Genomic DNA, 25,941 nt, shown 5'->3' with positions numbered 1-25,941 from the left:
GAAGGTTTAACTACTGTATCTATTTCTCTCTAGTGTCCTGAATTTGTGTGCCTATGAGCCACTCTAGAGATCTATTAGTATGTGGCAATGGAAGTGAATTTAAAAACTGATGTAAGAGAAATTTGGATTTCACTAAATGTTTGTAAAAGCCACTGAGAACAAGAAACCAGCTCTGTGTCACAGAAAGGTCTATGCAAGTGCATTTGGGGGTTTTCTCTATCTTTAACAAATATTGCCAGTCAGAAAGTAAGATATTCCAAAAAGGTGATTGTGAGTTTTAAAATGGAAATGTTTTTTGGAAATGTTAAATTTTCAGTACTCTTGCATTGAAAGGGCAGCTGAAAAGCCCATGGTGGGATAGTTGGCTGGTATCAGAGTCTATGTGCTTTCCCTAATCACTGAACTCTCTGTAGGACATCATCATCTGACAGTGGGGAGTGTTTCTGACACCTGAGAGGTGCTGCCAAACCACCAGAGCTGTTGGGGTGCAGTGTCTGTGTGCCTGGGGCTCTGCTTCCAGCCATCACAGCAGGGAACTGCAGCGAGTGTCTCTGGCAGGGGTGCCTGTGTCCTCAGACACAAGGTTATCATCCAGGCTTAGTGACATTTGACTCAAATCCACTCATAGGTGCCTTGAACCAAGGGTGACTGGTTTTGATATGAAAGTATTTACATCCCTGAGATTGTGTCATCCTAGCTGTTTTAAAATATTGTGTGAAATAATGAAGAAGGAAGCAGAGATGATAAAGGTCTGTCCATGAAAGTTCTTAAATTTTTTTGATTACATGTAGGTGTTTTTCCTATCTGGGTTGTGACTGCTACAATCATTTTTCCAGTTGTTGAGAACACTGAAGAATCTGCAAAGATGTTGTGGCAGACACTGCAGTTGTTGCTTCTTCTTCAATTGAAAACAGTGAAAACTTATTTTAGAGGAAGAGAGTGTTTCTTGCTGACTTTTTACCCAGAATTTTTTATCTTGAGAATGGTCAATTCACCTAAAATAATTTGAGAAAGAGTGAAAATCTTCATATAATAGGTCACTAATCAACGAAGCACATCTTTGCTTTTGCCTTTAACCTGTTATTGCTAGTATTTTTAAGAAAACAGGAATTGTTGTGACTGTAAGCAAATGTTTTATGAGCAAAACTTCAGTTGCAAATGATTTAAAAAGGAGTCAATACTGCCTGGTAATATGTACTAACTAGCAGGTTGAGAAATTCTCCATTGCCAACATTCAGACACTTGAAAAGGATTATGTACAGGCAAGAGAGGAGAACCTGCCTTTGCACAGCACTGGATGTGTGAGCACAGAGAGGTGTCTGCCCCAAGCTGTGTGCAGATGGGTGCTGCACTTCTTTTCTTTGGAGCATTGGTTCCACCATCCTGACAGAGTCAGCAGTCAGTGCTGATTATTTTACATTTGGAGCCTGATTAACAGAAGTAAATCACCGTAAAAACTTTATTGCACAAAAGAGAAAGTCATCAAAATCCCCAGCATTGAACTATTTATTTTCTTTCAGCCTGTGCATCAAAAGTTTTCTTGAAGATAGTTTTCCTGTGTAGTATTCTACCCTCTATGAAGGAAAGCTTTCCTAGGTGTTAAAATAATGGGTTTCAGTAGAAGATGAGAGTGGGGACTGAATGGTCACATTTAAACCAGTTCTGGCCTTTTGTGCCAGTGGATAGAGGAAGAAATGGTTCCTGTCAAGTCTGAAGTTCCCTACAGAAGGAGAAGAGCAGGGAAAATGGAGCATTGAGGAGAGGAGTGTGCTCTACTCTGTGTTAGGAACTGTCCCTGTTTATACATTTTTCTCTAGTACTGTCTGTGCTTGAGTAAAAAGTACACTGCTTGCTGAAACCTGTAGTCCACATATGAAACTGAACACTACATTTCATGTTGTAAGATGTTGGGGAAGGGTGGTCTTTTATATAAATTTGCACTATAAACATGCCAGGCATGTTGTGATGGAAGATCTTAGGTTTTGGAAACTTTTTTGTATTTTTTTCCATAGACACACAGAACTTGCACTTCATTTCACAGGCTCCATATAAATAATACTGCATAAAGTGCCAATTGCTTTGCTGCTGCAAATCTTTCAGTGAATTTTCATATGCTGACATTACTCAGGTTATTTATTAGTACTGATTATTGGTGAGAAAAAGAAAATGTTTCCTGTCTCTAACCAGCTGAACAGATACATCTTTTTCTGAAGTGAGTTGTTTCTCAGTTGAGCAATAGTCTGTTCGGATTTAATGAGTTTATTCTTGTTTCCAGACCTGGAGGATGATGTGAAATCTTTCCACATATTTCAAGTACAACAGATTTGGGTTTTTTTCCCCCCAAGCAGCACTGTAGAGAACTCTTAGAGAATTTAATTTCCCATTCTGAAACTATTTTTAATTGAAAGAAAACCAAGGGATGACTAAAAATTGTAGGTTTGTTGGTGATTTGAGTTCTTTCAGTGCAGTCTTATATATGTAAATGCAGGGGTACATGTTTGTGAGCATGTAGAATGCAACTTTAATACCTGCAATATTTCTCTCTGTGCTCTAAGGTATTCTGAGAACAGCAAACAATCAAGAATGATATTGTGTTATACAAAAAAAAAAAAAAAATCAGAGAATTTTGGGACCTGCATGTCTTCAGGACAAAGGCCAAACTTTGCATGGATCCCTAGCAGTTTTATTCTGTTCTGCAGAAAAAAATAAATCAAAAACACTTTACTCAGAATTGTGCATGAAAACTAGTTTTTAAAATGTGTTTCTTTGATCAGATGCTATAATATAAATTGGTTCAAATGATCATGCACTACTTTTAAACACAGAAATTGAGATATATTTTGGTTAGGCATTGACAGCATAAATTCAGGACTCACAGACCACCATGACAGAACTAAGTGACAGGGTGAATATTTTACTTTGGTAGTATGCTCTAGTGTTAATTTATTAATATCCTTTTACTGCATTGGATTTTTTCTCACACTCTTCAGTATGGTAAACATATGTAATTCACTTCTCCGCATGACTAGCATTTTTATCTTGTAGCATTAAATCCTGTCATTGCTTTTTCAAAACCACTTAGAAAATATTAAGTAATCATGAGGGTTTTTGCTAATTGCATGGGCTTTAATTTGTCACTTTAAGTGTTCTAATTATTTCTTCGTGAGCTTATCAGCAAACTCTTAAATAGGACCTCGCTGCAAATTAGGCCCTTGGGCCAGGTTATTTATTTTGACCCGAACTTCAATTGAATATTATGATTAAAAATAAGTGAAGAATAAATACATTTTAATAATGGTCTTTAAAACTGGAAAAATTAAAATCTAAGCAAAATGTAAGAGGAGCTATCACATATCGTTATAATAATGGAAGTTCTGCCACATCTTCTTGAAGCTATGAATGCTACAGCTGTACAGCAATTGGAATATAGAAAATAGTCATTTTCAAGCACTTTTTGAGAAGTTTATGTTAAGTATGGGGTATGAAAATGTGTGAAACTGACTGACCTTACTTCAAACTTACGCTGAAAGACTGAGAACAGTTTGTGTAAAGTTCAGTTTGTTCGGTAAAAGTATTATAGAGGCAGAGGAGAATTGAAAGCAGTTATGAAATGTTTCTGTTCATAGCGTGGTTTGGCAGATCTTTCCTCAGCATACCTGGATGAACTTGGATTACCCAGCATCCCACTTTTTATTCTTACCAAAAATAATCTCTGTAAAATATATTTGTCTGCATCAGAGATTGTTCAGATGGAAAGAGCTTCCAATTTTTAATACTTTCAACATGCTGTAAATGTGACAAAAACCTGTTACAACCAATAGAAAATGGATTTAGTAATGATCACTGGCTTCACTCAACATGCCAACAAGACAGACATAAGACAGCATCCTGTTAGTGCCACCTCACTGCAGCCTTGAATTGAAGGAGTGAAACAGGGATCTGAAACAAGACTAATCCACTGAAGAAATACAGAGTAGGGAGTAATTATCTGGGTAGCAGCTCCTTAGAAAAAGGTTTTAGGATTTTAGGTGTTCCCAGCCAAAGATGCGAAACTGATGTGATACAATTCTAAAAAGTGCAAACATTGGAAAATTAAGTATGGTATAGAAGATATATGAAACTTTCTTTCAACACTGCTGAGGTTTAATGTATTCGGTTCTGGGCACTTCAGAAAAGATGGGGATGAACTATACAGATGAGAGTCTGTATAAAAGCAATGGCAATTATAGAAGGTTTAGAAAAATTGATAGCTTAAAGAAGAGGAGAATGAGAGAGGCAAGATAAATCTTTAAATGCATTAGAAAGCTGCAGCAATGTTGTTCACCTTACTCCAGGTGGCTGAAAGCAGAAATCGTGACTAAATTATAGTGAAATAGATCAAGGTTAGACATTGGGTATACTTTGGGGTCAGAGGATAGCAAAACATTGGAATAGATGCTCTGTGAGCCCTTTATTACTCTAAGCCTTCAAGAACCCCCAGGCACAGGCTGCTGATTCCATTCTAGAATAGCACAAGTGGACTGTGGGACTTTCTGCAGCCCCTTTTGTCCCTGTGGTGCCCTGCTAGTGACCATGAAGTGTTCTTATCCACCTCGGGGTGGTCCACTGGTCAGCCCCTTCTGTACATGGTATGTTCTTATACCTTTCAGTGCTGTCAGCCTGGCTTCTCAAGTAGAGGTTCCTCCATAAGAAGTAACAAAAATGGTACAAAGCTCAGTGACAGACTTCATCAACCTACTGTGAATCCTTATGTGTGTGATTGATTAATCAATCACATTGTGCAAGAACTTAATTCATGGGACAAGACTAAATCTAATTTCCCTGAACTGGCATGGGAAGGTGTTAAACATTGAGGAGCCTAGCTTTACACTGTGAGTAGAAGAAAATCCAGCTTTTCCTATCATTTGGTCCCAAAGGCAGATGAGTTAAAAGAAGCTTTGGGAGACATTGATGGTGTAAGGAATCACCACCAGCAGTATTAACTGTACTATCCTCTGGTTATGGCAGTGAATCTAGAGTCACTAATTCAGTTGAGTAGTAAGTGGGACAACTCCAAACTCCAACATGCAGCTTCTATTTTATGCAAATTTCATCGTAAATCAAAAGAAAAACAGAAGGAGGAGGAGCAATCTAGCACTGCCTTGATTGTCATGGTTATACTGATGACTTGTAAATCTGTCTTTCCACCAGTGTTACTGCTCCTTTCATCTAGGCTCATGTTCCAGGCTGGATCTCTAACATGATGTCTTTTAGTTCTTATCATTCCAAAACAGAACTCTATCCACTTCTCTCCTTTTCTATCACAAATGACAAGAACATTGTCCTTCTTGTCACTCAGAATCAATGACTCAGGGTTATTTTTTACTGTTACTTTCCTCATGCTTCATGCATCCTGACCAGGACCAGATCCTATGTATTTTAATTTTTGATATTAAGATCCATTTTTTCCTTTGATCCTTCTGGTAAATTTCTTACTTAGACCTTCTTGCCTAACTTTCACAATTTTTTCCTTTCTTTTTTGTTGTTTGTTTGTAAATCAAATGTTGCCTTCCTTAAAGCAAACTCTAGTCACAGAATTCCTTCTTTTAATCTGCTTATGTTTTCATATCCCTTCCTGTTTTATATTCTCAAGGCCTCTTGCCTCAAATGTAAGACACTCACTTAAGCTTTACATGTGTGCTTTCTAAATGTGCTGAGCAGTCCAGCAATAGATTGAGAGGGGGTGGAAAACGTCGGTGGAACCAAATGAAGTATAAGTGCTACATAGATTATTTTGAGAAAGTTTGTTGGGTCCAAAATCTTAGGAAATTTATCTCTGAACTTTGTCTTTTTTGTGTGGTTTTTTGTATAATCTAATATTATGTCATGCCTGATCATTCCACTTGCACTTGTAGGTGCCTCCTTCTACTTTCAGACTTGTCTACATGTTTGAAGACAGTTTCTGTCACTGCTATATTTTCTTTTCTATAGTTATGCGCCCGTGAGAGAACCTCATGAGCTCATCAAAAAAGCCTGTGCTGCATTTGCTTATGCATCCTTTTTCTATGCCCACCTCTGCTTTCTTGTGTACATCAATGCAGAGCTTCCCCATACAGAATTTGCTTCTATTCTTTATTTTTCTGTAGAAATTCTGTAGTGGTTTGTCATTAGATAATACATTGATTTAAGCACAAACTGTTGTTTAAAGCATCTGAAAAGCATTCTGCAATAGTGACGTTGAAGTCCACAGAACTGAAATAAATTCATTTTGCAAGTTAGTAGTTGCCTTTTCTGCATTCTAAGTCCTCATTCTTCCATTCTGTCTTCCATTAAGGCGTGAATTTTTCCTGTTGAAAGGTAAAATATATACAGCCTGCCTGTGAGACCACTATTAATTCCACACTATCTCTCTTTTATAGTGCAGCTGGCACCCTACCCTCAGGAGAGCAAGCTCATCACTTCTACCACATGCTTGTTCTCTACCAGTTCAGGCAGCAGGAATCCTAAGTTAGCTATCAAATATTGGTCTTGCCCGTGGCAGCGCAGAGCATTCGACAGTGCCTCTGGGCCAGCTGAAAATAATTTCTAGCACAGTTGGAGTGAAACTACAGAGGTGTAACAAAGACAAGTCCCGAGGACGGTGATATTCAGTATTCTCTCCAGCAATAAACAAAGATTTGCAAAATCAGTAAAATAAAATAAAAATAGTATGGATTTAATGCAGCTTTTGAAAATATTGCATCCTGTCCAGAGTGTTAGAAGTAACTACCTGTGGTCATATGTCAAATTATATTTCTGACTTTTCAGACATGTTGTAAGCTTCCAACACTCAATTCTCAACTTCACTTACTTTTATTTTAGTGGTATTTTTCATACACTTGTACATATTCTTATCATAGGACTTTTATATTCTTCATTTGCTTATTACAAATATGCACAAGGATTGCCAGTCAGGTGTTAAGTTAAAATAATTAGCCATTACCAGTAGTTTGAGGCATCTCTTTTAAGGCTGAAGCTCTGTAGTAATTAAAAATTATTCTGTTTTTTGTATGATGATACTTTGCATTTGCTTTGACCATCTGAGAGATGCTCAGATTTCTTTGTCCTTAAAACACATAATGCTGTCCAAGAGCAATGTGTCTATCTGTGCATATATCTGCCTTTACTGCACTTTCCTATCCTTAGGTTAGGTAGAAGTACTTAAACGGCTCCTTTAGCTGCTCAGAATAATTCTGAATATTTTCCAAACACCGGCTTTTTAACTTTGTGGAGTTTTGTTCAACTGAGTGTGTGTCATAGGCAATTCTCCTTCTCCAGATTTTTTAAACTGACTATAACTTGCGCTCTGCTTTTGAAGATTTTTGAAGAGTGAGAAAGCTAACTTCTCTTTAGTGTTACTCTGCTGCCATGCAACACTTTCGACTTTCCTGTCATCCTATTACCATAATAATTGGCACAGTTTTCTGTATGTTGTCTAGAGAATTATTCCACAAAAAGGGAGAATCTGTCTCTCATTAGGTCCCCAGCTGATGGGTAACTGTATCATGCTGATTGTATTGAATCCCGCAGTGATAGACAATGGCACTACGTTTTTAATAAGATTATAATACAGGGGTTTGTGGTACGGAAGACTCTTGCCACTGTGGTTGAGTTGAACATCTTCTCCTTTACTAAGACTTCCGTCTTCTCCCCAGCTGAGTTGGTGTTAGTGAGATCCAGAATCTGTCCAGAGAAGACTTCTATCCCTGACTTTGTTGGATCATGTTTCTCAGCACAAAATGCTGTACTGTGCACCCAGTGAAGACCTAGCCCTTGCAGCTCATGGCTGTCCTCTGCTGCTCCATCATTTTTCTGGGGAGACAGAGACATCTGCAGGGTTTGTGGGTGGTGGGACCCTAGGTTTTTCCCTTTTGAACGGTCTGGAGCCAGGGAGGTAATACAGGCATGGGCTGAAGCAGAAAGGAGAGGACAAAGGGCTGGAGGCAGACGGGCAAAAGCACCCACTAGGGTGGTGCTGGCTTGGGCAAGGCCACTGAAGGCAGTGCAGAGCAGTGCTTGGGACAATTCCAGGGCAGTATCAGGCTGGTTGTGCCCTTCAGTGTTGTGTAGTGTGTTTTGCCCTTCAATGTTGATTAGTGTGTAATCTAAATTAATGCATTTGGATACATTTAGGGTCAAGATACTTCTGTGGAAGTAGTATATTGCCTATTGCTAACATCTGTCTGGTACAAATGGAAATACAATCTGCTTATTTCATGGAGGATGTCACATGTGCATGAACTGAGAGGAGCTTTTGGACATTTGCTGATTCTAAATTTGACTGTGGTCAGAGGTTAAATGTTGAGAATTCTATCATGTGTTCGCCCATCTGGTTCTCAGTTATTTTTGTGACAAGGCAATATGTGGCAATAACATATTATTATTGTTTGATAATACTTTTAAAGTATTTTGTCAAAATGGCTATTAAATGTATTTTTCTGTGTCTGGAAAGTGTGCTTCCCTCACATGAAGAACTGTCTTGTCTTTCTCTAAAAATTACAGATTAGGTGCATTTATAAAATAACTCCCTCTTGACTATATACATGTTTTGTTTCAGTGGCATGCAGTATGCATTTTGAAGCTTAGGAAATGTTCTTCCTCATCCATGTAGCTTAAAATCTTCCAGCTGGGTGCTCTTGGATTTCAGTACTGGCAGTTCTTCCTTTTTTTGCCTTAGTCACTTGGTGGCTGTGCTGCTGTGTTCTTGCAGCATTCTTCAAAGCAATAAACTTCCCCTGAAGAGCTAAGAAGCTGAGTGTGCCAGGCCTCCATTTTATATAGATCCACTTCTATTGGAAGGAACTTCTGTTAAGTTATTTAAGTTTTAAACACTAAGTATATACAATTACCTGGCACTTTAAATCATGTCAATAAAGATGCCATAGATGTTTGTCTTATCTGAATTTTTTTTATAATTTTTGGAATTTTTTCAGTCTGAATTGTGGAAATTATCACTTTTATCTAGCTTGTTCTTTTTAAAATATTATTTTGATCAATTTATATTTTTGTATTAATTTTTGCCTGCACACTGGCAAAGTCATTCCTGCACTCATTATTTGTTAGTCTCTTATGCTGACTTTGTCCAGAAACATGAAATGTGCTTTTAGTCATTATTGTTTTAAGAAGCATATTGATTAAAAAAAGAAATTCCAGCCAAGAGTCTGTGAAATAGTAATAAATTTGGATGTTTATATGAAAATAAAAATTTGAAGTTCCTTACTCAAAACGTATTGCATACAATAAAAATATCAACCGGCATCTTTAGAAGATTTTGTCATAAAATATGGTGTTACAGGCATGCTCAGCAATGAGGAAACCTTTTGAGCTGTTTTTGTAACAAAGAATATATGGGGAGCTAAGTAAAACAGCTGTGATACAGACTCACAGTGACATTGCAGGATTAATAACTACAGACTGAAGTTCAGTCCCTTCTGAAATTGTGTGTGAGAGACAATTGTTTGTGTGCTTGAAACGGGAAGGTTTTATTTATTTATTTCAATTTCTTTTCTTTTCTGCTTTTCATACAGAAAATAAAAAAATACCCTTTGGACTTGAAGCAAAGACCCCAAGCAGCATTCTGATTTGCCTCACTCAAAGTCCCTACTGTATTTATTTTCCTGAAGCTTTTTTCTTTCCTTTCTTTTTTTTTTAATAAACACTTATAAAACTATATTGCTTGAAGTTGCTATCCAGCCAAAATACCTGTGAAATGCTTACCTGCCTTGAGTACCTATGTTCCCTTGCTCCTCTGTTCATTTCTTCCCTGTTTTTTTATTGTAGTGATATATTTGCCCTTTCTACAATCTTTTCTATATTTCTAGAAATACATTGTCTTGAAGGATCAGATTAGCTTTGTTTATTTTGCAATTATGTGGAGACTCGGTATGAGACAGTGGCTGACTCGTGTGCCAATTTCCATGTGGAATACTAAGACTCCTGCCTGGAAAAATAAGATGCCATCAGGAAGTCACACTCTGAAAGAGTCATGAAATAATTCATCTAGGACTCCTGTCAGTCTTGATACTGTGTGAATGGGCTACTGATAGCTAAAAAAAGTGGATGGAGCCTTTGTGTGGTTAAAAAGGAGATCAGATTAAAGACAATGATAAGTGGAGTGTGAGACAGTCTCTGTCTGCCATGTAGGTGTAGTTAAAGGTGAATATATGGGCAGATGAGTTAGCACCTTCTGGGGTTGAAGGTTTATAGAGACATAGCTTTAAAATGTAGGTTAACAGGGGAAGTGTTACAGGGCCAGGCAAGATTTAATCCTGAAAAAGGCATCAGGCAGGGAGAAACTGTTCTGCACTGGAAAACTTTAGATTGCTCTTCCACAAATATTGACTGGTTAGCTACAAACAGCTAAGACCAAACATCACACCAGTATTTTGAGGTGGGTGTATAATTAGATGTGGGTGTGTGCCCTCAGAGTAGATGGTTTTACCAGAGGTTTTTTTGCACAGCATTTTTCTGGAAATCATATAATCATAGACTGGCTTGTAACTTGATAATCTGTTACATTAGGGGGTAATTGTCACTATCTGTTTTATTTTATTTCTCAAGTCTTAAAATATGACCTCCTAGTAATACCTCAGAATAACTATCACAAAAAATTCTGTTTAGTCTTAATTTTTAATTTTTTTCTTTTAAAAATGTTTTTAGTCATTAATTTTTTCTCTATGTATTCATACACTTGAAAACAATTTTATGACACTAGTCTTTCTCTTTAACTCTGTTTTCCCCATCAAAAAAGCCATACTGATTTTTCCATCCTCACTTTCCTTTATTCTCTTTGAAGAGAAACTTTGATTTAGATGAGGAGTGATCTGTGCCATCAGTCAGTTTTCAGTGGTCTGTTTTTCTGTCTTCAATAAAGAACCACTTTTTTGTTAACTTTATTAATTCTGCAGTATCTTTTTCTTGCCATATTTCCACAGATTTCTGATCTGATCAGTCATCAAGATCCCTTAAAATAATGATACATAATTTTGCCTTAGGACCTGTATTCCGTTACTCCTAAGAAGAACAGCTCTGTTGACAACAGGCCCTACTACTCCCACGTGTATTTTGTGGGCTAGTATTGTAAATGCAGGGCTACTGACGAAGGAAGGATGAGGAGGACTGTATTTTATCAGAAGGCTAATTTATTACTTTATTACACTGTACTACATTAAAGAATACTGTACTATACTATACTAAAGAATACAGAAAGGATACTGACTGCTAAAGAGATAATAATGAAAACTTGTGACTCTTTCAAGGGTCACAACAGCTTGGCCCTAATTGGCCAATGAGTCAAAACAACTCAAACTAGAGTCCAATCAAACAATCACCTTGAGTAAACAATCTCCAACACATTCCACATGAGCAAAACAGAGGAGAAGCAAATGAGATAAGAATTGTTATTCTTTTCTCTGAGGCTTCTTGCTGCCTTTCAGCTTCTCAGGAGGAAAACCCTGGGCAAAGTAATCATGTTCAGAGAATGTGAATATCACAGGCTAGCTCTTTGAATGTCTTGTTTTCCTGTGAAGTTTCAAAAGTAAATTTAAATACTTGAAATTCAAGTTTTTATGGATCATTGCGATAACTTCTCTATAGCTATTTGTAGCTATAGATGTTCTCTATATAATACTTTTCAATTAAATAGCTTGGATTTAAAGAAAATCCTAATCTAAGATACTTAAGCACACCTGTATGTTGTGTATTTAAAATGGATTTAAAATACTTCATACTCTTAGAAGACTGTTAAACAAATTGCCATTCTGAGGTAAGGTTATATGTCAGTGCATGCAGTGGGCCATGCTGAAGTTATGCTGAGAGTGATTAATGTGTGGGGAAAGCAGACATTTTTGAAGAGTTGTGTAAAGCTGTAAATATGTTGTTTTGTTCTTTACCAGACATTATTTGAAAAGCTGACATCTGTGTTTTTAATGTGTTTAGTTAGACTCTGGTGGTATGTCACGTCCTGATTAATTGAACCAACTTAGTTGGGATCTGGTGCAGTTGCAGGTGTGTAAAGATTGAGACTGGAGATTTAACCCAAAATTTTACAGGAGGCATTTTCAGTCAGATACTGTTCTAAGTTAAGCTGATGAAGATTACTGCTTGCCCAAACACATTTTACTTTGTACCAGATACGAGTTTTTAATGCAAATGGAAAACACATATTAACTGGTTTGATGCTAAATACCAGAACATCTGTTTAATTAGCTGAGTTATCGGATGTGTGTGGAAGAACTGTATTTTAATATTTCTGCTTTTATGGGGCTGTTTGACAGGGAGGACATACACTAATGGAGATGCTGGAATATTGAAACAGTGTGTTGATGCAGGACTACTAAATAAAATCCACAATCAGACTAGGAAGCTGGGTGTTTGTAACTGCTGGGCATACTATGATCAAACACAAGCAGTGTAAATTCTAATTTTTCCTTCTTTCTTCTGCCCTGCCTTTGCCACTTATTGGAAAGTCTTCTAAACGTGACACTGATAGAGTCTTCACTAGAATAAAATTTGCTGTGCTTTACCATGTGCAGTTCTGGGTGCACCTATGAGCAGCATTGCTGATGTGTTGTGATGGCCTAGCAGAGAATAAAACAGAAGTTCATACTATCAGAGATAATAAGCAGATGGTTTTCTGTGCTGGAAGCAGTAAACACATTGTTATGTGAAGATCATTTTCTGTGGGTTATTTTTTTTTTGTAATAAAGATGCCACAGGACAGAAACATAAAGATCAAAAGTCTTATATTAGCAGAGATGTGAAGGCAGTATTTTATTGCCTTCACAACTTCTTAAAAGAAAACACAACTTCAGTAGTTTTCATTACCAAGTGTCTATTTACAAGGAAAAATAGTGTATTTCATAGCCTTATTCTGGATGTCTACACTAGCACTCTGGTATACTTAAAATCAGTCACGAGTCCCTGAGAGACGTGGGATGCTTCAGCAAGCACTTCAGACAGCTGTAGGCTTCTGTGGTCAGTCTCTTCAATCCCTGTAGAAACATCTTTTTCTGTCCATTCTCTGACTGTTTAGAGGCTTCTGTTGTTTCATGTCATTTGGAGAGATAAATTGGTCTGAAATGGTTTGAGATACCTTGCAGGGGCCAGAAGATGAGAGTGACAGGGGTGCAAGACAAGATTACTGGAGCTGCCAGTGCCACTTGCAGACAGATATCATTTTAAACTGGACTGGTGATCCTAATTCATGCTGATCAATAGTCGTGAGTATACCCGGGCCTTTGAATATCTTGAAAAGATTTGGAAAACAACCTTCATATTGTGATTTCAGCATGATTTTAGCTATGCTGGGACTATTGCTTGAGAATGAGCCCTTGGCACTTTTTGTAAACTTGGCCAACAATATATTTCATTTACAGTTTTGAGGCAGGAATTTTCCGTAAAATTTATAGAAATTCCCACTGGCTGTATTGGAAGACAGCAGGAAACAATGTGTAGAACTAAACCTCGATACCCAATGCCCCAGGACATAGAGACCTTATTGTAGTATTTTTATCTGATAGTGGGTCTTATCTAAATACAAGTATTTCAGATATGTCAACTTATAATTTCTATTTAAATTTTGTATTTATTCCAAAAAAAGATAGCACATATGTCCATAAATATTCTTCTGAGTGATACCTTGGTAGCGTTGAACAGTGAAAATAATTGTTACTGGAAAAAGAGGCTTTCCATACTGACAGCCTAAACAATTTCCCAGGTCTTGGTGGCATTTCAGCTTTTTTTTAATTATAATTAACATTCTTAGTGTGTAAATGGGCACCAAATCTAATACCCTGCTGAGACTGAACCCTTGTGTCTTATGTATTTTGGCCTTTGATTGTACTTGTGCTGCTTATTACATTTACAAAGTAAGGACCAAAGCGAGTCATGTAATTACCACTATTTGAATTACACTAGTGAGTAATGGAGTGATTCTGGAATCTGACTTTTCAGTGTAATTTACGTAAGTTTTTAATTGCTATCAAAATTTTGACATATCGATAAATAATGTTAGTGATTATGAATTGTGGATATGTAATTATGGTGAATGGAAGACTTTAGTTCGTCTGTCTTTACTGAAATATGTAAAATGTTAAACAACAGTAGGTGAGCACCAGAATTCTTAAAAAAAGCTTTAAAAAGATAATTTTTTTTTTCATTTAATGTCAATAAGGGTTCTTGATGTAAGGTCCAGCATAATTCTCCAGGCAGAATTGCTTTCCAGGCCATGGCACCATCAACTGCCTTCCTTCCAACACCTTTCTGTATTTTCTTCACTACAGTGCTCCAATATGGTTTATTGCCCTTTTCCTAACTGCTCTCTATATTGTGCAGACTGTGTCTCAGTATTTATACAATTTCCCTTATATTTTCATATCCTGCATGCTCATACTGTACAATAAGGAGATAATTGAACTCATGTTGCACCACGTTTTATGTTCAGCTTTTTCTAAATGCTTTGTGTGCCTCTTCTGTTGAGATAAGTCTCAATTTTCTTCCTCCCTAATGACTACATTGAGGATTTGCTAAGAGTGCAGTGACAATGCATGTGAAAGAGCTCTCAGTAACTGACTGATGACACTTCAGCAGCTAATTGCTCATATAATTTTACTTCATGAAATGGTTCATACACCTGTTTTGCTTAGTACATAACTTTGGAAATCTACAGGGTAAGTGAAGCATTGCCAAACTATATGAGCTATATTTGAAGCCCCACAAATATAATTGGAATTTCTGAGGCTCTGCTCTGAATTATTTCTTTTTCTCCCACTGAAAACTCTACCAATAGTAGGTATTATTGTCAGAATGTGTTTGTGAAATTTCTTCAGTTTTAAAATAATTTTGTTTCGTTTGTCATTTTCAAAAGTAGTTTTCACTTTCAGTGAAAATGACAGAAGAAATTGCTTTCTAAAAAATCATCTGATTATTGTGAAATTCTGCAGAAATAAGAAATATGTTGGCTTCAGTTTTTAAAAGGAATCTGTGAGCCACAAGTAACTTCATGAGAGAAGAAATGAAAGGACAAGGCAAAAAATAGTCACTCTAGTGACTTTCACAGTCCATGCCCTTGATAGGCCCAGAAATAAAGCACATCACAAAAAAAAACATAAAAAGGGAACCTTAAAGCTGGTGTAATTAAAGTTGTTGCTTGAAGCTGTAGTGATCTGGAAAACCTGATTTGATGTCTGTACTAATGACGCATCAAAATGCCTAAACAAATGTTGTGTGAAACATACAGTGAAACAAAATGGTTTTTGAGCAAAGCAACTCTAAAAAGTCTACCAGTTTCTGTATCAATGCATCATGTAACCTCCAGAAATTCATCTCAATGTTCTGTTAGTTCCTTACAGGTCAATCCTCTCCTTCCTCCACCACAATAGCTTGCAGATTTTGAATTTTCTCATTTTACTCCCTGGGTCCAGGCAGAGCAGTAGGTGCCATGTAAGAGGTGATATGGACATATAGAGACAATGTTAGTGGTAGTAACTTGAAACCTTTAATTCTTTGCAAACCGTTGAAAATTTGAGCTCTTTCAAAACTTGAAAGGATTTGTTCTGGCACAAAAACTGTGAAGGAAGAAAACTGAAGTTTAGGAAGTGTCCAACCAATATGCTTTTCAGTAGTGCCAATTTGAGTGCCAGATTCTTAAGGAGTTCTCCTATGTTCAGATGAGGAGGCTGTTTTGTAATGGACTGAAGCAAATGGGCTCATATCACTGTATTTGTTGAAGCTTGTATAAGACTTAGACTGTAGCTGAGATTTAAGTGAGCTAAAATACATGAGGTATGTTTGTGTCTCTCCTCTCCTGTCACTTCCCTTCTTCCTCTCTTAGCTTTCTCCCCTCTGCTCCTTCCCTCCCTCTTTTTTTACCTGCATACAAAGACCATATTGGGGTAAGAATGTCAGAAGTCCTTTTAACAGTTCTAGATAATATAATCTAATAGTTTTTTTTTGCAACGTCCCAAGTAAAATTACTGAATTCCCTCAAGTTCTTGAGTATCTAAATACTCTCTGTAGTGAAGTACAAAGGCTGTCTTGCCAGGGAATTCACTACAAGAATTAGTGGGTCTTTTTCTTGCCTATTTGCTTCAATTGTGTTTCCTGCTAGGAAAATAGGTAGTGCTTTCCTTCTTGTCCAGTATTTCCTTTATGACATATGTGAATATATGTAGCAATTTTTTTTCACAAATGTAGTTCCTTATTTTTTGTTGCTCTCTTCATGAGGACTCAAAGTAAATAAGAGTTTCAATAGGTTCAGTGGAACATGCAGTATACTTTAATAATGCATATTTTCCCTTTTCAATATGGAATGGAGCACAATTAATGAAAAATAAAAGATCTTTGGATATGAAACTTGTTATGAAACAAGTAATGTATTTTTTGTCCTCATTGTTGTGTTATGTTGTATTATTTGTCCTCATTCTGATTGTATTACATTATCTGTTGATTCTGCATGTGTGCTAATATTCAGAATAAATTAGTGTAATTTTCTGTATTGACCACAGAACTTAGTATGGAAGGGTTCTCTTGAGCCATTAAGGTCAATTTTTTATTCCCATAATTATAATGTCATATTTTTCTTTGCAATTCCTTTTAAATTATTTAAAATGATAGCTGGATTCAATTTACAGAACCCTATTTTTATTGCCAGAAGTTGTGTAGCAGTTTGCATGAACCTGTGAGCAAGAAGTATGTCCTGAGCCTTGACACTGATTTCTCTGAAGTCAAGAACAGTCATAATTGGAAGTAGACTGTAATTTTTAGGTTCGTAAATGTTACTTTCCTTCAAAGTATGTTAAATTTTATACTGGATTCCTTTCAAATACGGATTTAGGAAATTCTGGTGTTGTTGCCAGTTTTTCATGTACAGACATTGGTTTTCCAGTAGATTGTCCTCTGGTCTTCATATAAGGCATACATATTTTTTATGCATATGGCTTAATGTTACTCCTTAATGTCTTTGAAATTGTATGAGTAAAACTAAGAAGGATTTATCCAACAGTTATATTCAGCTTAATCTGATCATGTTAAAAATAAGTATGCCTTTTTGAGAAGTCTCATTTTTATAGTTAAAACTGAATATAACACATTACATTTTAAATGTTCTTACTGATCCCATTATTTTTTCTGTGCATTTTACAAATAGGATGTGATGTTTTGAGTATGCTTCAGGCTTCAGTAGTTTGTATAATGTTCTATTTTCTGCAGCAAAAGCATGTCAAGGTGATCTCTGTGGGTGGTTAATATTTTCTGGAGTTTATTCTTCAACCATGAAAATATGCAAAACTGAAGAGCTTGGTGGTATGTCATATGTTCAGGTATAAAATATATATATATTTTTATATATTTAAATTTTATCATCATTAAAAATAACAGAGAAAACCTGTGAGTGTAGTAGCAAATACTGTTTGTTCATGGATGAATGCAGCATTTGTCACTCCTGACTTGTGTTTGTGGTTATGCTGGTGAGCAGTTCTTGCAATAGCTTAAATTGTAGGGTAAGAGTGTTGTATAAATGGAATATTTTAAAACATAATGCTCAAGATCATAGGAAATCATAGAATATGGGAGAAATGTAAAAATTACAGAATGTTTGCATTTTAGCAGAAATTGTCTTGATTTGTTTGACAGGTTTTAGTTGTTCTTTTCTGTATTTTCAAATATAAGTACTTTTAAAAACAATTATAGAAAGCAACAGTAGCAACTCTATAAAAGAAATGCATAAATATTGTAACAGTATTTCAATAGGGACAGATTATTATAAATCTGATTGTTAAAGAACTGAAACAGGTAAAAGTTGAATGTAAGTACTGCTCACTATGTTTTTAGTATTGTTACAGTAGTAACAAGAAAAATTGGAAAGGAAAATGTCAAATATATCCATATAAATAAAATGCATTTGTTTTATAAAAAGGGAATATTGAAAAAGCTACTGCAGATTTCAATTAAATGCATACTTTTTTTTTTCTTTCAAGACTAAAGCAAACACATAAGGAAATTAAGTATTACTGAGAAATAATGATGTGCATTCTGATTTCTGGCTGATACCATGTTTTATCATTGCTTCTGTCTTTCTTCTGTTTTGTTTACTTAAGCCTCTGTCTCTGGGAAGTTGTGTTCCTGCTGTTTGTATAGCACATAGGAAAAGTGTGTCTCTAGTTTTAAATGGGAACTCTCTCAGATGTGCCTTACCATGATTATCTTCTCTGACACAATGTAATGATCCAAAATGTATCTGCAGCAGAGATATTTTCATATTTCCCTTGCCATTCTTGGCAGTTTGATTTACCTCAGTAAAAGGCTTCAGAAAACACATTTGGAGTGACTCCAAAGTCAGGGTCTTGGTTGTTCACGAGAAATTTGTTCTTTTGGAGCTTGAGCAATGTATAGAATCTGTGATTCTCTTTAGTGCACACCTCCAGGCATTGTAAGGAATACCATACTAATGTTATCCAGCAAGAGGCAAAGCAAGATCTTTACTTTGCCAAAAGAGTTAATTGGCTCTAAAATAGCTGCAAACACATCAAACCCAGAGACTATGTTGAACTTTCTGGTGCTTATCTATGAGAAGGTGGCCTTTTTAAGGACACAGTTCTCAGAACCAGAAAGAGGAAGCTGAGAATGATGTGCAGTGTGTTATCTTTCTTTTCTTTTTGTTGGGAGGGATCACTCTCTGCACAACCCTTTCACTTCTCAAGGCTGCAGGACAAGTACTGCTGCAACTACTGTTAAGATACACATTGTATCTTAAAAGAGGTTAATATTCATTGTTATTTTCTTATTCCTTCTTCATACCATAGGTAGAATGGGAATTTCCTGTAATCCTTTCTACCCCGCAGTTCCAGTGATACAACTCTGGGAAGAGTTGGGTGAGGTGTTTGTAGTTTTATGTTGCTAATCCTGTAATGACAATAGTACTCCTGGTTCCTTACACATATTTACCTTCCATAGAATCATAGCTCTTACTGCTTCTCTTTGGTCTGCTGTGGGGAGAAGTTGTCATAATAACACAGTGAATGCTACAGGGGTCCATAAAGTAAATACATTCTGTAAAACAGAAAAAGATGTTGGTATTACAGAAAATGTTACAGTTGAGCTGTGTTCTTAAAGTGTAGCCAGGTGATCTATTCCTGGTGGGAGGCAGCAGCCACTTGGCTCACCGTGTTTCAAATGGATAGTTCATGTTTCTCTGTTCTCTGTTACTGAAGTTTATAAATATATTTTAAAAATAAGCAAAGTTTTGCTTTCATTAGGAATTTGATCCTACCATCAAATGTGGGTTACTTCACGCATCTGGTGTGCTGGTCTTGTCATATTTTGTTAACCATAATGACAATTTTTATAGTTAGCTGTTTCATTTTTGTGAGAAGATTGCAGATACCTGTTACTGAGAGGAGCCCTATCCTGTCCTCTCTGACAGTGGTCAATCTCTACTGCTCCCCCAGCCCCATCTGCATGTCCTGGGGGCAAAGGTTTCATTGAAGACTCATCCTGTGTTCCTCACTATGGTTATGCACTGCCCAGAAGGAACTTGTAGGTTACTGTAGAATACTCTGGTGGAAAACATATATTCAAAAGTTCTAATTACACTAGCTTAGTTGCTTCTCTTTGTGTTACAGGAACTGTATTATTTCTTCTATCTTACAGTAAGTTGGTTTGTTACATCATCTCCATATATCTTTCAGTTGCCTCCTGTTCAGAGAGACTACACATGGTTCCATAATACAACTTATGATGATGGGTATTTCAATGAACAGCAAAATATTTCTGTCATGAACAGCATGATGGCAGCTGCAGATTTTTGTCAGTATATTATTTGATTGCTTTTCTAATTGCAGAATTGTAATGCAGTTAGAAATGGAAAAGTATTATGAGTCATAACAACAAAACTTATCTCAGAAATTCCTGTTTGCAAACATTTCTGACTTGTGTCAGGGTTTGTAAAATTTGGGTGCCTAAACAATCTGATTGCATAAACATGCTTTAGAATTCAGTAAATGCAATTTATGCTGAAGTTACTGATCTGTAAATGGCAATGAGTAGTCCATTAGCTGTATTTGCCATCCAGGATCTTTATGTTCTTTGTAGCTGGTGGGTATTTCCATTCTGACTAAGCAGTGATGATAAAGTAGGGTGGAGCAATATGAAAACAGTAGAAAATATATATTCCACTTGGGTGAAATTTTTTTAAGGAAGAGTGTTAAAAAATTGTTTATACCTGATATCTGTAGAAATTTTGACATTGATAACTTAGCTGTTAAATGAAACAGCAGTACTGTACTTTCTCTTCCACCAAAATTAGTCAAATAATTCAAGTCATCTGTTGCTTTGTTACTTTCTTCACATATAACATAGAGGTGTGTAACACTAAACTTAAACTTGTGTTGGAATTAACACTTAATAGCAACCAAAATCCTTCTATTTTACATTCTGGTGATTGGAAGAGAAGAAGCAGAATTAGCCATTGGAATTTGGTTTATTGACTTCAGCAATGAAGGAGGTGAAAATATCTTGCAAATATATGTGTGTTTCACTGTGTGTCAGTGAACTCTGTTTCAATACCTGTCTGGCCCATGAAAATACCAAGTTGGAATTATCAGATAAATGTGTGTCTTTGCTTTTCAATAATTATTAATTAGTATCAGCATGTATTTTATATTCATTTCTGTAAAGTTTTAATGGATCATATGGAGAGTTTGGCAGCAGGAAAGTGGTTTATAAATTCGTGCTGAAAGTAAGTGGATGAGATGCAAAAAGAGCAAGGGTAAGTATGGAATTCTTTGGCTAAACATTAGAAGAGCTTCCAAATGTCAGGATTTACTTGGAACAGATTTAGATGTTGCTGTAATTGCCCACTACTGGAGCCGTGCAAAAAGAATGCAAAACCTGCCGATGGTAGCCCGGTAGCTTTATACTTGACAGGGTGGGCTTTATTATGTGTCCTGCAAATCTGAGATAACCTGAGAGGTCATCTGTCAGATATGACACAGGAGACCTGCACCCTCCTGAAGTGACAGCTGCAGACCAGATGGGATTTCCTTGGTCACTCTGTGGCAACTCTGTAGAGCCTGACACATTTGAGGAGTTACCAAGAGGAGCGATTTTTTTGTTGTTATTCTTTGCAATATAAGACTCCTACAAAGTACTTTGAATAAATGAGGGGCCAGATATTGTTTGTTTGTCTCGGGCAAAGAGTTTTACAATCAGTAGAGTCAATAGAATGCTGAGTCAGACAAGCTGAAAAGATCCCAGTTTTATATTTATTTCTCCTTATAGCATATCTACTGAAAAGTGTGCAGTCAGGGTGGAGTCATAGATATGACAGCATTGAATGAATTCCAGCTGTGGAATCCATACATAAAGGAATTTCAAAAGTGCTCGGGTCTGGTTTTAAATCTGTTCTGCTGAAATCAATGGGAACTTTGCTATTGAAGGGTAGCCTAGTTACATCAGTCCTGAGCTACCCTGAATTTTCTTTCCATGTAGTCACATTTATGAAAGGACCTCTTACAGTATAGTGTTTAATGGTAACATCACATGAAATTAAATTTATTTTTTGTATTTCACTGAAAAGTTTCAATTGCTTTAAACCAAGGACAGCTTAAATTTCCCCCAGGCAATACACAACACAAGGCCTTTCTAAGGCTGCTGGCAGGCAGTTTTCAAAAGGGTCCTTTTTGTATTATTATCCAGGGCAGCAGGATCATTTTTAAATAAATGCTTCTTGACATCAGTAATCCATGACTTTAATCTCTTTTACTTTACCTTTGACACCAACATATTGGTGCTTGTTTTCTCACACATTTTAACAATTCCACTGTTTATTCTTTCATTATTCTCATTATTTTTTTTGTCTTCTTGTCCTTCATCTGTGTTTCGTTAGATTTTCCTCTCTTCTGCTTTCATTACTTAACTCTTCAGCTGCTTGTGTTTATCCTGTTAATCTATGCACAAGACTCAGGAAAAGGGGCAGGTGGAAAAGCTACTGCTGAGTAACATCTGAAGTGCATGTGCTGCAGATCATCTGAGGCCGTTAAATATCAACTTATTTGATCTTTTTAATTTACTGGAATTATACGTTTTTCCTTCTGCTTGCGTGGTCACATGTGCAGCCAGAGCTCTCCCAATGTAGTTAAAATTTACTACCCACAACACCCAAAAGTGACACAGTGACACACTTGTCTGCCAGTTCTTTTACTTGTTCTTTTCTTCTTTTCCCCTTCCACCAGCACATATCCTGGATTTCACAGCTTGCTCCTACTATCCTCTTATGGCACTTGACTTCTGTTACCATTTATCATGTTTTCCTTTCAGTTTGAACAGATGTGTTTCCCATTTCATTTGCTAAATTTGCTTATGGAGCAAGAAAAGTCTGTCTCTTTTACTAAAAAAACTTATTGCATGTATCAATTGCTGTTTGTTGCAATGGGATTAAAATAAATTTTCTCTGTGTAACTTCTCTTTTTTGGAGAGAAGTTTCAGTGGTTATGGCAATATTTGAGTTCCTTACAGAAATGAGTCATGAACATGTAATTTCTGACCTATTTGATTTAGATTTTAATTTCTATTTTCTTGGGATGCTATTATGTACTTTGCAGTAATGTAGGAAATACTTTTGAAGCATGTTATATTGTGGACCATATATATCTCAGTGGAAAATTGTATGCTAAATTGCTGCTTTCTTAATTTCACAGTTTAGGGCTATCAGTTTCCAGAATAAATGCAGTAAGTTTTCACAGTGTTGTAGTACATGAATATCCTTCAAAGTACTAACAAAATGTCCAGTGCTGTGATTCTATGGGGTCAGTATGTCAGTGTTGGGGGCTGGCTGTGGCCAGCTGCTTGCCTGTTTTCCTTGTCAACAGGACAGGAGCAAGAAAATAGGATGGCAAAAAGTTCACGGGTTATGATTAATACATGGGAAATTGCTTACCAGTTACTGTTACAGGCAAAATAGGTCTGACCTAGGAAAAATTGATTCAATTTATTTCCAATTAAAATATATTTTGGTAACTAGAAATAATGGAAGCATCACTTTCTTCAGGCAGTACCAGCTCACCTTCCTGCTCACTGACCTTCACTGATATTCTCAGGCTGCTTCTCACACTTTCCCTCCACAAACCCTTGGTCTCTGTGGTGTTTTTACCCTTTCCTAAGCCTCTTCTTGCTGTGGCATCACTCTGTGGTGGGTGGCTTGGAGTGGCTGGAAGCAGCAATGTCTCTGACAGAAATTTCCACAGGATACTATAAAGTCAATTGTCATAAATGAAAATTTGTTGACTCTGCATTAGCCAAAGCAATTGACGTTCCTGGCAAAAGTAATCATGTGATACCTTTTTGAAGTAAAGTTCTTATCTACCAGGACTTGCTTACCCTATGCATTTTAGTCATCCCTGTTTAAAAGAAAATATGTATTAATGTTTTGGAAAGAAAAGCTACATAATTTAGCTTATCAATATTTTACTGTATTTATTTATACTGAGTTTGTATGCCTGAAGCTGTTTGTAAGAGTGTAATTTTATTCATGTGAAATTGATGGGTTGAAGAGAGTCACAAGATAAGCATAAAAATAATAAATGTCCAAGATAATTTACTGCTTTTAAAATATAAAAGCTATCTACATTCCCATTATGTTTTGATTTGTATGTGTCAGATAGATGTTTTATGTTTCACGAGCAACGTGTACATCATACAGTGCAGGAGGTTGTTAAGAGAATTTTGTCATTTATTATGAAAGTTAGTGCAGAAATGAGAACTAGTATAAATGCCTAAATTAACCTGAACCCATAATTTGCTAGAAAACTGCTGGGTTTTTCCATCTGTTAAAGGGATTGAACTCATTTGTAGACCCTTCATAGAATTTTAGAATGCTTTGGCTGGAAGGGACCTTGAAGATCCTCTAGTTCCAACCCCCTGCCATCAACAGGGGTGCCTATCACTAGACCAGTTTGCTTGTACTATCAAACCTGGCTTTGAGTATTTCCTGGGACAGGGCAGCCACAAAATCTCTGGGCAACCCGATCCAGGGTCTCACCCCTCTTGCAGTAAAGAGGTCCTTCCATATTTGTGATGTAAATCTATCTTGCTTCAGTTTCAAGCCATTGCCTCTTGACCAATCACTACATACCCTTGTAAAAAGTCCCTCTTTATGAACAAACATACTTTATTATCTTAGGAAAATGAAATATTTGATCCCTCTTTCTTTGGATTTTACTATTTGGTTTAAATCACTAGGGTAAGGCGTTTTGTTTCTTTGATAGTATTGTCCAAAATGTAATTAAAAAATAATTGTAGAAGATACTATATATTTAGTTGGGTCACCTACAGAATCCTACTGAGTGTGAAGAGTTGTATTGAAGTTCGGCAGGTATGTGACGCAGTTTCCAAAAGTTGCAGGCAACGTTTGGATCCTGCATATGTTGTATTTTCAAAAACTGAATTCAAATTTCTTAGAATCATAGAATGAAAATGTTTGGAAGAGGTCTTTAAGATTGTCCCACCACCATACAGCACTAGCACTGTAACCCCTTAATCACTAAGCCACATCACCCAGTGCCAAACCCAAATGTCCCTCCAGGTACGATGAGTCAAGCACCTCTCTGGGCAACTTAATCCAATGCCTGACCATCCTAACAGCTCCTGAAATGAGGTTGTGGCCACGTGGGGATCAGCCTCTTTTCCATGGCAAGCAGCAACAGGACTAGGGGAAATTGCCTCAAGCTGCACCAGGGAGGTTCAGGTTGGACGTCAGGAGGAATTTTTTCATGCAGACGATGTCCAAGATCTGTAATGAGCTGTCTAGGGAAGTGTTGGAGTCACCATCCCTGGAGGTGTTCAGCTTGGTGCTGTGGTTTAGTTGGCACAGTAGCGTTTGGACAAAAGTTGGACTTGGTGATCTTGGAGGTCTTTCCTAACCTTAATAATGAGTCTATGATATCCTTCTGGGCAACACTGAAAGCTGTCATTTATTCTTATTCCTTATACTCTCTCTTTTAAATTCTTAATTTTTTTAGTTTTTATTTTTAGAAGTACAAAGACCTTCCTTTTTTTTTGTCCCATGTTGCTTAGTCTCTTTTAGAGACTTGGGTAAGAGATCTTGTAAAGTGATTTTTGGAAATACATGACTTAGAAGTGGATCTCATTTGTCCGTTCTCAGTAACTTCTTAAAAGAACTGAGATAATCCAAAGCGTGTCTTCCATTTCCATACTGGAATGTTGATTCCTAAACAACATGTCATTTATATTGACATAAACGTAAACTTTATAGTAGCCTGTAAGAAGTTGCCTAGTGTGCACTCCATGTGTAGCTTTCTGGACCTTCTCTAGATTTTTTAGGGTTGATTTCATATTTGTCACCTTTGTTTGACTTTAAGACAATTTGAAGCAGGCATTTTTCTATTGTAAGTTCAGGTGTTTCATACTCAAATCCCTTTAGAGTTGTTGATGGGATACAGTCCAGTCTAATAATCTATTAGAGCTTGGTTTGTCTATTTTTCTCATGTTCTCTAATGGCACTTGAGTTTAAGACAAATCCTCTCATGTATTTCTCTGAGGAGGATGTCTGGCCTAGTAACTTCTCCAGTCTCCTCTGGTGTGGATAAACCCCCAGGTTTTTAGTGGCCCCTGCTTTCTGCCAGACTCAGCAGAAGCCGCTAGATGTCTGTGTGTGGGAGGCTCCTCACCAAGCCTGGTTCTGACCCGAGCCTTGGTGGCTCCACGGAGGTGTCTGGTGTGCTGAGAGCTAGGGCTGCCCCCAGATACCTCTTGGGCTGCTGTTCTCCCTGCCAAGGGCAGCAGGGTCCTGCTCTGACCATGGACAGCCCCCACAGCTTTGGCCTCCAGCCTGCTGGTCCCTGCAGCCCTCTGACCCTGGACTGCGTTTCATGTTTAAGCCTTCCAAAGATTACAATCCTTTTTGTTTTC

General features: G+C 36.9%; 1 protein-coding gene across 11 annotated transcripts in view; it reads left to right on the top strand.

The window, feature by feature from the left end:
* Window positions 1-25,941, top strand: part of FOXP2 (forkhead box P2) — a 402,834-nt gene that overhangs the window by 85,532 nt on the left and 291,361 nt on the right. Inside the window, exons 1-3 of one of the 11 annotated variants that reach the window (XM_064422346.1) lie at window positions 11,404-11,782; window positions 16,650-16,782; window positions 17,227-17,336. The exons of 8 other annotated variants lie outside the window; for them this stretch is intronic. The gene's annotated coding sequence lies outside the window, so the exon portion shown is untranslated. Of the gene's footprint in view, window positions 1-11,403; window positions 11,783-16,649; window positions 16,783-17,226; window positions 17,337-25,941 lie in introns of those variants that run through there. 2 more of the 11 variants (XM_064422347.1, XM_064422349.1) reach the window with 2 other exon arrangements.

The sequence above is a fragment of the Passer domesticus genome, chromosome 5, assembly GCF_036417665.1.
Source record: "Passer domesticus isolate bPasDom1 chromosome 5, bPasDom1.hap1, whole genome shotgun sequence".
NCBI classification, from domain to species: domain Eukaryota; kingdom Metazoa; phylum Chordata; class Aves; order Passeriformes; family Passeridae; genus Passer; species Passer domesticus.
The sequence above is the reverse complement of the archived record's forward strand: the minus strand, read 5'-3'. Positions and strand labels throughout refer to the sequence as shown.